The following is an 11,355-nucleotide window of genomic DNA, read 5'->3' as shown; positions in this document are numbered from 1 at the left end:
TGATCCTACTATTACTACACCTATGGCTATTCTTAATGCTCACCAGTTTGACACACATACAGATCAAACACCCTCCCTAACTATTGTTCCTCACGCAAATACAAATCATTTACCTTCACCTCATCAACCACCATATATGTCACCTTTACCTTCACCAAATCAACCACAACCACTGTCTTTAATTCCATCTCAAAATTCTCATATTGTTACCTCCCCACGCATAAGGAAAAGCACCAGACTTAAATCCTGGCTAAATGATTTTATTGCTCATGTGTCTTGTTCACAAAGTCCACAGGCATCTCAAGGTTTCATTGCTATAGAAAGTCACATGGCCTCAAAAGGTATGCAATATATTCCCCATTGTGTTTCTCTCATTCACTCACCCTTTTTTTTTTCCCATGATTACCTTAAATTTGTGACAAATTTATCTAGTACTATAGAACCTAAGTCATATCAGCAAACTAAGGAGGACAACAATTGGGTTAAGGCCATGCAAGTTGAATTAGAGGCTCTAAAGCTCAATAATACTTGGATCTTAACTAAATTACTTGTAGGAAGGAAGGCTATAGCTTCAAAGTATAGGATCAAGTACAAGCCAAATGGGACAATTGACAAATATAAAGCAAAATTAGGAGCTAAAGGCTACAATCAATTGTTGGGAGTGGACTATCATGACAGCTTTTCCCTTATTGCTAAATTAGTAATAATAAGTGTTTTTCTAGCCATTGCCACTACATATAATTGGCCCATTCACTAGTTTGACATCAATAATGCCTACCTTCATGGGCATATGGATAAGGATTTATACATGCTTATTCCAGTCGGTTATAAAAAGGCATCTAAAGGTCAAGTTTGCAAATTAGTTAAAAGTTTGTATGGGCTAAAGAAAGTTGACAAGCAATGAATAAGGAGCTCCTAAACTACAGTCTTATGGTTTTAAACAATCTAAAGTTGATCATTGTCTTTTCACAAAAGGCTAGCAATAATAATTTCTTGGCATTAATCTTTTATATGAATGATGTGTTGATAACGGGACACAATGAACAAGCCATTTTAGCTGTCAAAGCTTTTCTAGATAGAGAGTTTACCATTAAGGACCTTGGATATGTGAAGTACTTCCTTGGGTTGGGGATAACTAAGTCCACTAAAAGCATGTTCTTGAACTATCTAAAATATGTTAATGACATAGTTACAGATGTTGGTCTTACCAATGCCAATGCCAAGACTGTATCTTTTCCATTTCCAAAGGGACTAAAATTAGATAATGAAATAAGGAACTCTTAACTGATCTAGGTCACTTGTTATTTCTTGGACTAACTCATTCATATACCACTTACTCCACTCAATAGCTCAAGCAGTTTGTGTAGAGTCCTCGTAAGCTTCATTTTAATTTTGTATTACATGTTCTCCGTTATTTAAAGTGTTGCCTAGGAAAAACAATTTTCTTCCCAGCTTGCAATGACTTAAGAATTTCTACCTTCTGTGATGCAGGTTGGGCTACACACCGCATGTCTAGGAAATCACTCGTGGAATTTTGTGTATTCCTTGATTCTTCATTAATTTCTTGGAAAGTCAAGAATTAAACAATATTTAGTTGTTCTTCTGCAGAGGCATAGTATTGTAGTATGGTAACTACTGTCTATGAGTTACAATGGATCACTTTCTTGTTACAAGAATTACATATTCAACCAACTATTCCCATCTCCCCTCATTGTGACAATAAAGTGATGCAACATATCACTTAAAACCCTATCTTCTTTGAGCGCACAAAGTATATAGAAATTGATAGCCATGTTGTCCGCGATCAACTCTCTAGGGGTTTCATCAATATTGTCAATGATTCATCCAAAAATCAGCTAGCTGATTTATTCATCAAACCGCTTTGAGCTTTTGCGTTCCATCAACTAGCATGCAAGATGGGACTTTAGGACTTTGCCTCATCTCTATCATAAAAGAGGTTGAACATATTCTATTTATTGATAAAATGCAGTGTAGAAGTAAAGTGAAAATGTTACAAAACAATGCGTGGAGGACTCAACTAAAACGGTGCACTGAGGTTACTAAGAGAAAGGACTCGCTTCCCGCGTACTCCACGTATTAAGAAGTAAAAGAGTTAGTGGCCTAAAGAAGCAAAACAATGCGTGGAGGACTCAAGTAAAACGATGCGCTGAGGTTACTAAGAGAAAGGACTTGCTTCCCGCGTGCTCCAACGAAGCAATGAATTTGTTAGGCAACTAAGAATTAGTTAGAGCTTCCTTTAATTTCTTCTTCTCTTGTATATAAAAGAACAACCAACTTAATCTGTCACGACCCAACCTATGGGCCGGACCGGCACTAGGACCTGGGCCAGCTTAAAGCCCCCGAGGCCCGTAGTAAGCCTAACTGTTCATTAACCCAACTCTAAAGCCCATTTGGGCCCAATATCAAGAAAATAAACGGACAGAGTCCGGCCATAAAATGGACTTTCCAACGGGGAGTTTTCGACTCACCCGACCTGTAAACACAATATATAGTCAATTGGGGAGCTGAGCTCACCCTCCACATACTCATCATCATAAAATAAATGGGAGCTCAACTCCCTCATCCAATCCATCAAACATGCATAGCATATTTAGTTTACAGGTCCAACATGATAATAATATTACAGACCAAATTCAAATAATTACTGCTAACACATGCGGAAATTCTAGGAGTAAATAAAATTACACAAATATTGATAAACAACCTGCGAGGTAGAAAAGCAGGTTAACCCAGAACAAAATATCCTCCTGTGGCCTGTAAAAATTTTTGAACAGGAGTGAGCGTCGACTCGAGAGTAAAATATCAATCTTAACTATAATCTCTATAACTATCTCAACTAATGCACCTGTAGAGTGAAATGCAACATAAACAACATTTTCACATCATAACATCAAAAGGTAATTTGGAGCACTCACACACCTGTAGCATCAATCATAATATATTGGGAGCCGATCCCTATACACTCTCTTAAATCCAACTCGTGTGCCAAGAACTCAAGCGGGACTTTCGCTTAATAAACCAAATCGAGGGTCCCACAAGAACTCAAGCCGTGACTACCTCGAAGGAACGGGTCCCTGAAGAACTCAAGCCGTGACTACCCGTCCCTATCCATAGTCCACACCACATCACACGCACGCCAACGCACGCACACCGCCTCCAAATTACCACAACAACACTCATGGCACATTAACAGTTATCAATGCAACATAATTCGTGCCTAGAGTTTAACTACATAAATATATATGCATATAAGTGATGCATGGGCATGCTGAACATATAATAATATCGAAATTATAATTAAAATCAATATTTTACTCACAGACTTAACGACAATCATGTGGGCGGGCGGAGGAAGAAGGTCCGCTCACTGACAATTACATTACATTTATTTAACACAAATGACTCAATACAAATAAAGAAAAGACCAAATACGTCCTAAGTCATGCAGAAAATCCGCAGAGTCTCCCTATACCTAGGACCTACCCAACTCGCAAAAGGCTCAAACACACTTCTATATTCACAGTCCATATGTCCACAACTCAATCATATCACTCGGCCCCTCCCGGGCCCATCAAATCGATCATCCATCACAATACGCAAAATTTCAATTTAGTCCTTATTATCGATCATTTTTGCAAAAGCGCCCAAACAAGCTCTAAAAATTATAAAACTTTGCCGTGGTCCTTAGCAATATTACTAAGCTATTGCAAAACAATCGTAATTTTCTAAGCTACCACGAATATTTTATGGATTTTTAATCCTATTTAAGCACTAGAAAATTACGAAAAGCAAGGTTCGGGTTTACCTTTGCCGATTCCGACTTGAACGCGCTCGGGATGCCCGACAATGGTGGGGTAGCCAAAACCTCGATCCAATTGGAGACTTTTCCAGTGGTCTGTTCGGCCGGAAATTCACAGATCCGGACAACTGTCGAATTTCCGCGAATTGAGGATACCTACACGAAGCCCAATAATAATATATAAAAAATCAGGGGTGTTACATTCTTCCCCCCTTACAGAAAATTCGTCCTCGAATTTTACACAAGACAGAATAAAGCACATGATTATACATTGAACAGATAAGGGTACTTGCTACGCATGTCCCGTTCTGACTCCCAGGTGCACTCTTCCACTGACTGACTCCTCCACAAAACCTTAACCATAGGGATCTATTTGGATCTCAACTGTCTCACTTGGTAGTCCACTATGGCTACAGGCTGCTCCTCAAATGTCAAGTTCTCCTTTAGCTCTATCACATCCGGCTGCAGTACATGAGAAGGATCTGAAATGTATTTCCTGAGCATGGAGATGTGAAACACGGGATGAACGTGAGAGAGGTTGGGTGGTAGCTCCAACCGGTAGGCAACTGCTCCAATTCTATCAGTAACCTCAAAAGGTCCGATATACCGAGGTGCCAACTTGCCCTTCTTTCCAAATCTCATGACTCCCTTCATTGGAGAAACCTTCAGGAATACATAGTCGCCCACTGCAAACTCCACATCCCTCCGTCTGGGGTCTGCATAACTCTTACGCCATCGAAAGCCGCCCTCGCCGTTCCCTGATTAAAGGAACTACCTCTGAAGTGTACTGCACTAGGTCTACATCATGCACCTTCGCTTCCCCCATTTCTGTCCAACACAGAGGAGACCTACACTTTCTTCCATATAATGCCTCATAGGGTGCCATCCCTATGCTAGAGTGATAACTGTTGTTGTAGGCAAACTCCACCAAAGCTAGCTGCTCATCCCATTGACCTCCAAAATCCAAGACACTCATGCGAAGCATGTCTTCCAGTGTTTGGATTGTCCTTTCGGACTGTCCGTCTGTCTGAGGGTGGAAAGCCGTACTGAAGTTCAACTGTGTGCCAAGTGCCTCCTGCAATTTTCTCCAAAACCGAGAAGTGAACTGGGGCCCTCTGTCAGATATTATGGAAGCCGGAACTCCATGCAATCTGACTATTTCTCGAATGTAGAGCCGGGCATACTGTGCCACAGAATATGTAGTCTTCACAGGTAAGAAGTGAGCTGATTTAGTCAAGCGGTCTACAATTACCCATATCGAATCATATCCTCGCGTGGTACGAGGTAACCCAGTCACAAAATCCATAGTGATCATTTCCCACTTCCATTCTGGGATAGGGAGCTCTTGCAGCTTCCCTGACGGTCTCTGGTGTTCAAACTTCACCTTCTGACAAGTCAAGCACTTGGACACAAAGTCTGCTATGTCTCTCTTCATGCCATTCCACCAATAGCTATCTTTCACATCATGGTACATCTTGGTGGAACCTGGGTGGACACTGTACAGTGTGTAGTGTGCCTCTCGCATGATTTCATTCTTGAGGTTGTCCACATCGGGCATACATATCCTAGAACCTTGCACTAGGGCGCCATCATTGGCAAATCCGAACTCACCACCTTCACCTTGCTGTACTCTTTCTATAATCTTCATCAATTGTTGGTCTCGGCCGGGAAACTATAACTCTGTCCCTCAAGTCCGGCCTCACCGAAAAGTGAGCCAACAATACCCCTCATCTGAAAGATCTAGGATTAAACCTTGATCCATCAACTCATGTACCTCTGAATCAACGATCTCTTCTCTGCTGAAATGTGCGCCAAACTGCCAGAAGATTTTCTGCTTAAAGCATCTGCTACTACATTGGCCTTCCCAGGGTGGTACTGGATGGGGCAATCATAGTCTTCCAGAAGCTTCATCCATCTCCTCTGTCTCAAGTTTAAATCCCTCTGTTGGAAGATGTACTTCAAACTCTTATGGTCGGTGTATATCTCGCACACTTCACCATACAGGTAGTGTCTCCAGATTTTTAGTGCAAAGACTACAGCCGCCATATCCAAATCAAGGGTGGGATAGTTACGCTCATGCCTCTTCACCGCCTTGAAGCATAAGCCACTACTTTTCCATTCCGCATCAAAACACACCCTAGGCCAACTCTGGAGGCGTCACAGTACACGGTGTATCCTTCACCGCTCATAGGTAGTGTTAACACAGAGGCAGTGGTTAGACACTCCTTATCCTCATCATTATAACTGACTCTATCGAGCTCTCTTCCTGTCCTTTGCATCTTATCCACTTCCCTTTTCCTATTTTTTGGTATTGTTGGTATCATTTCAACCTGCTGTACTTATTCCTTAATTTTAGTCTTATCTCATCCTTACACCTTTTCCTTCAAAGATGTCTATCCCATCATCAACTTTAACTTTCTTTTTATTTCTTAGTCTTATCTTGAATACTAGTTTCATTACTTCAAGAATTCTAACCCTATGATTTACTCCTACCAGCACATTCTTCACCTTATGTAACAATGTAACACTTATAATTACCCATAGAAATTTTTTTTTTTTTTTTTTTTTTTATCCCCTTTTTTCCAACTTAACTGTCAGAACATTATCATTCCCTATCAGCCTTAGTAGGAAATTGCTTATCCTGGATGAATATGAGCCCCATAAACTATAAGTTCCATCTGAACTAACACGGCTGTAGGAAATATGTGTCATGCCTTAATTCCAAACAAGATACTTCACGTGTTCATTCTCCTTAATATAATCATATATATTGCCCATAGCTTTCTAAACTTCAACCTCAATTTACCCATCAGCAACAATTTCATCTATTGAATCTCAACCATAAATAGTACTTCCTCCAGCTCATAGTTTAAAACAGTTGCAAGCCTTAGTAGCTAACTCAATTTAACTCCTGTCATTACTAATATCGTCCTTTCATACTTAATACTAGGTATGCACTTACTGTCATTCTCATATCAGGAAATTATGTATGAATTTGTGCCTACTAAACTCTCAATAACTAGGTCTCCTTGACTCAGTTTCTGTTCCTTATATAATCTTCTAGAACCAAAAGCACAAGCTAAACTTGAAAAGAAAGAAAATATCCTCTTATATTCAACTACACCCGATTGTCATATTATAACGTTTCACCTAAGTTTCTTGGTCTTTCTCTCCAAATTTCATCATCTCCTAGCACAATTATGCTCTACCTATAAGGTATCATCTGCATGAACCCTTTACCGTACCATTTTCCTTCTTGACATAATATTTTATAATTTATTAACTTTACTTATACTCGATCTATGATTCATATCTATCATCGTTTTTATTGTGCCCTTAACTTTTGTTGATTCCTGAAAGATTTCTCTCACTAATAAATTATTCCAACACTAATTCCACCCTTATCTAGGGTCATTAATTTGATCCTTGAACTTTCTAGTGATTTATAACCATCCAGACTTGTCACTTTTCGTTCTACCCCTACTATTGTCCTGTCGTTATTGCTTGACTACAAAGTGATTCTGTTGATCACACTAAAAATGTTTGCCTGACATTCATAACGAACCTCTAACTACCTTCTCACTATCTCAAAAGTCTAACCTAAAACCTATGTGTCATTATCTATCATTCTTTTCCTCTCATCATACCTATTTGATCCCTTAGACTGACTTTTATTCAACTTACTGCTTACTAACTTCTCTTTCTCTACCTATTTAGGTAGTCCGCAATACCATCGCACACCTTCTAACATTTACTCATTATTATTGTATTCCATACCTCCATCACTTTTCTCACTAATGTGGTCCCATTTTGGGTTTTCCATCCTTGTCATTCTCCTTGCCAAGAATAACACTTAGCCGATCCTATATCTTAACTTTGTTCCTTTTATTATGCGCTCTTTAGGTTGTCCTTTCATTTATTTCCTTTGTCTTACCCAAAATAGAACTTGACTATTCTATCCCTGGTTCCATTCTTCTTCCTAACATAATAGTGTACTTGCTAACTATATCTTTGAGTCTCTATCGCGTTATCATATGTCCGTGCTACTCAGATTTAGTCCTTTGACCACTCTAGCTAGTACTTCCACTAGCATTTAGATTATATTGCATCGCAATCAATTGCCCAAACTTTCATTCTGCACTGTCTATATCCATTGGCCTTATGTTATTTATCTTAGATAATTTATTACTCTTAACACTATTATTATTATTATTATTTTCCATGTTTAATCAATTCCAAAACTTAAGATTTCGCACCCAAACTCGTCATCCAATTCAAAGGATTTACATCCATCGTGATCTGATTATATATGATTCCTATAATGGAACTTGTATCCTCTTCAGGATACCCGAGCCAACTACTCTCTACCACACTCTACAGTCCCATCTGGGACACTATTCCATAAGTCATCATTATCAGTAATAACCTTCGATCCATTCTGAAAAGATAGGACTATATCCTAACTTGCTGCAACAAAGGTACTACATCTACCACCTTGCCAGAACCATGTCAAGTTAATGACTCTTTTATCATATCATAGCTCTATAAATCATCAATTCATAGTTTCGACCTTCTCTAGGTAGTAGAGTTGTACTTTATTCCATACTGATACACACAAGGTATACTATTCTCACTCTATAAGTGTCACCTTTACTTTGCAACTAGTCCAAACCTGCAGTCCGATAGCAACTCTTGATGTAACTCTAGCTCATGTCAGTAACTGAGTCACCGACTCTAGTTATCACCCAACCGTGACCTTTCAATATTCTAACTCTAGACTCTTAGCCAGAGTTCCCAACTCCTCTGCAAATATAGAACTCTGCTCGCATAAGCTGTACCAAAACAGAAGCCATCTCAAACACCCTCATTATGGAGCACCACGGGATGCACGCAGCTCTACACAATAATCTCATGTCTGCATCAATCTGCAGACTACAGAGCGGACATCGAGAACATTGTATAGTTACTACGATACGTCCCGATGGACTAGGTCTCCTAATTTCTTATCTCTCCGAATCTTCTATTATCACAAACTTATTAGATTGGGTCATCTACCGATGACCGCAAGAGTGGTATCCTCATCCTTATCTAGGCAACAGCATTTCTTTTAAGACTCACTTTTATGTACTCGTGTCTTACACTAAATGGGCACACCATTTAAACCCATCTGACAAAAATATAACATTTCTTGAGTACGTATCCTCATGATAGATCTCACATGTCTACTAACTCTATTTCACATTTCGTGTACTCCACGAAAATCAAGACACTAAGCGAGGTAATCTTATATTTCCCGAGGTATAACGTAGAATCTAGAAACAAAGAATTACAGGAAAAGACGAAATAGAATCCTATACTCCGCATGTGACTCCTAGTAGACTCTTTCCAACATTTTAGACAAACATTCCCTAAGAATCTGGAGCCTAAGCTCTGATACCACATTTGTCACGACCCAACCTATGGGCCGGACCGGCACTAGGACCTGGGCCAGCTTAAAGCCCCCGAGGCCCGTAGTAAGCCTAACTGTTCATTAACCCAACTCTAAAGCCCATTTGGGCCCAATATCAAGAAAATAAACGGACAGAGTCCGGCCATAAAATGGACTTTCCAACGGGGAGTTTTCGACTCACCCGACCTGTAAACACAATATATAGTCAATTGGGGAGCTCAGCTCACCCTCCACATACTCATCATCATAAAATAAATGGGAGGTCAACTCCCTCATCCAATCCATCAAACATGCATAGCATATTTAGTTTACAGGTCCAACATGATAATAATATTACAGACCAAATTCAAATAATTACTGCTAACACATGCGGAAATTCTAGGAGTAAATAAAATTACACAAATATTGATAAACAACCTGCGAGGTAGAAAAGCAGGTTAACCCAGAACAAAATATCCTCCTGTGGCCTGTAAAAATTTTTGAACAGGAGTGAGCGTTCGACTCAGAGAGTAAAATATCAATCTTAACTATAATCTCTATAACTATCTGAACTAATGCACCCTGTAGAGTGAAATGCAACATAAACAACATTTTCACATCATAACATCAAAAAGGTAATTTGGAGCACTCACACACCCTGTAGCATCAATCATAATATATTGGGAGCCGATCCTATACACTCTCTTAAATCCAACTCGGTGCGTGAAGAACTCAAGCGGACTTTCGCTTAATAAACCAAATCGAGGGTCCCAGCGAAGAACTCAAGCCGTGACTACCCCTCGAAGGAACGGGTCCCAGCGAAGAACTCAAGCCGTGACTACCCCGTCCTATCCATAGTCCACACCACATCACACGCACGCCAACGCACGCACACTGCTCCAAATTACCACAACAACACTCATGGCACATTAAAACGTATCAATGCAACATAATTCGTGCCTAGAGTTTAACTACATAAATATATATGCATATAAGTGATGCATGGGCATGCTGAACATATAATAATATCGAAATTATAATTAAAATCAATATTTTACTCACAGACTTAACGACAATCACTGTGGCGGCTGGGCGGAGGAAGAAGGCTGTCCCGGCTCACCTGACAATTACATTACATTTATTTAACACAAATGACTCAATACAAATAAAGAAAAGACCAAATACGTCCTAAGTCATGCCGAAAATCCGGCAGAGTCTCCCCTATACCTAGGACCTACCCAACCTGCAAAAAGGCTCAAAACACACTTCTATATTCACAGTCCATATGTCCACAACTCAATCATATCACTCAGCCCCTCCTGGGCCCATCAAATCAGTCATCCATCACAATACGCAAAATTTCAATTTAGTCCTTATTATCGATCATTTTTGCAAAAACTGCCCAAACAAGCTCTAAAAATTATAAAACTTTGCCCCGTGGTCCTTAGCAATATTACTAAGCTATTGCAAAAACAATCGTAATTTTCTAAGCTACCACGAATATTTTATGGATTTTTAATCCTATTTAAGCACTAGAAAATTACGAAAAAGCAAGGTTCGGGTTTACCTTTGCCGATTCCGACTTCGGGAACGCGCTCGGGATGCCTGACAATGGTGGGGTAGCCAAAACCTCGATCCAATTCGAAGACTTTTCCGGTAGCTGGTCTGTCTGGCCGGAAATTCACAGATCCGGACAACTGTCGAATTTCCGCGAATTGAGGATACCTACACGAAGCCCAATAATAATATATAAAAAATCAGGGGTGTTACATAATCAATGAATGATGATTATCATTCTTCCACTTTCTTATTTCTAAATTGTTCACTCCTACTAAAGAAAAAATTTGCATCTTGTACTGCACTCCCATCTAGATAAAAGGAGAAAAAAAATAAAGGAAAAAAAAAAGCACATCCAAACACTCCATAAATAGAACAAATCTTCAAGTAGGAGGAATAACTTTACAAAAATGGAGAAAAAGTAAAATAATGCAAGATCTATCAGTAAAAATAAATTTGAATGCATATATTTAGGATTTGTTTCAAGAGAACACAAATTTAAAAATTATTGATAAAAAAGTATAAAAAAAAAAAACTAAGAAAATACAAA

At 39.3% G+C, this 11,355-nt stretch overlaps 1 long non-coding RNA gene across 1 annotated transcript; it reads right to left on the bottom strand.

The window, feature by feature from the left end:
• Positions 1-9,541: 9,541 nt before the first annotated feature.
• LOC131181659 (uncharacterized) lies at positions 9,542-11,014 on the bottom strand. Its single transcript, XR_009150154.1, has 2 exons — positions 10,311-11,014; positions 9,542-9,736 (listed from the first exon to the last, which is right to left on the bottom strand). It is a non-coding gene; the product is annotated as an uncharacterized LOC131181659 (long non-coding RNA).
• Between the last annotated feature and the right edge of the window lie 341 nt (positions 11,015-11,355).

This window comes from Hevea brasiliensis, chromosome 7, assembly GCF_030052815.1.
Source record: "Hevea brasiliensis isolate MT/VB/25A 57/8 chromosome 7, ASM3005281v1, whole genome shotgun sequence".
Lineage (NCBI taxonomy): Eukaryota > Viridiplantae > Streptophyta > Magnoliopsida > Malpighiales > Euphorbiaceae > Hevea > Hevea brasiliensis.
This window is presented reverse-complemented; position numbering and strand designations above follow the sequence as displayed.